The following is a 1,457-nucleotide window of genomic DNA, read 5'->3' as shown; positions in this document are numbered from 1 at the left end:
AAATGGTGCCACATATACCAGCTTTTGTTTTATTATATATGTATATATATATGTGTGTGTGTATATATATATATATATATATATATATATATATTCGCCATGATAGATCGCTGACCACTACATTTATATTTTTTTCTCCTTGTTTCTTTCCTTATTTCTTTCTGTGTTCCTTTCAGTTGAAGAGCGTAGCTCGAAACGTCAAAGACTTCCTCTATTCCCGAGCGTTAAACTAATACATCCATTTGTTGTTTACACCACCTGTCTTCGTCTATTGTGTTTTCGTAAATTCTCCCATATGTAAACAACAAATGGATGTATCGAGACCTTTGGCAATATGCTGTGCTTGAGAAGACCCGTCAAGCCATATTAAATCCTAGTTGTGGCTGATACTAGTGTCACATAACCAGCACCTGGGCAGGTGGTACGTAAAAAGCACCTTTCAAGTGTTGAGCCTCACGGAGGCAAAGTGGTTGTGCTCCTTTCGAAAGTTGGGCCTCACAGAGGCAATGACTGAGACCTTTGGCATTATGTTGTGCTTCAGAAGAAGACCCATCAAGTCAAGTAAAATTGCAGTCGTGACAGATACCGGTGTCATACAAATGACACCTGTGCCGGTGGCATGTCAAAGCACCTTTCAAGTGTTGGTCTTCATGGAAGCAAGGACTGAGACCATTTGGCATTATGCCAGGCTTTGAGCAGTGGGTCTCATGGAGGCAATAACCAAGTCCATTTAACATTATGCTATGCTTGAGGAGAAGACCCATCAAGTCAAGTAAAACCAGTTGTGACAGATATTGATGTCGCACAAATGACACCCGTGCCAGTGGCACATACCCATTACATTCTTAGAGTGGTTGGTGTTAAGAAGGGCATCCAGCCATAAAAACCATGCCAAAACAGTCGTTAAATGATGATGATGACGATGAAGCAGAAAGATTGGGTATTTTACTCTTATAAAATGGGAAAAAGTTGCCTAAAGGTGGTTGTCTGAAGAATTTCTGATAGGAGATACCTTCTACATGTACAATTTTGCAACTCCTATTAGGAAACGAAACAAGTGTAATGGTGAACAAATAATACTAAAAGTTTTTCTTGCTTTGATACTGGCATGGTTGTGTTGTAAGAAGTTTGCTTCTCATCCACATGGTTCCAGATTCAGTCCTGCTGAGTGGTACCTTGGGCAAGTGTCTTCTATCATAACCCCAGGCTGACCAAAGCCTTGTGAGTGGATTTGGCAGACAGAAACTGAAAGAAGCTCATTCTGTGTGTGTGTGTGTGTGTGTGTGTGTGTGTGTTTGCGTCTGTGTTTTCCTGCACTACCAACTTGACAATTGGTGTTGGTTTGTTTGTGTTCCCATAATGTTGTAGCTCGGCAAAAAGGGCTGAGAGAATGAGTAGCAGGCTAAAAAAAAATACTGGGGTCAATTCATTTTCCTAAAAGTTCAAGGCAGTGGCTC

Source organism: Octopus bimaculoides, chromosome 16 (genome assembly GCF_001194135.2).
Source record: "Octopus bimaculoides isolate UCB-OBI-ISO-001 chromosome 16, ASM119413v2, whole genome shotgun sequence".
Lineage (NCBI taxonomy): Eukaryota > Metazoa > Mollusca > Cephalopoda > Octopoda > Octopodidae > Octopus > Octopus bimaculoides.
The sequence above is the reverse complement of the archived record's forward strand: the minus strand, read 5'-3'. Positions refer to the sequence as shown.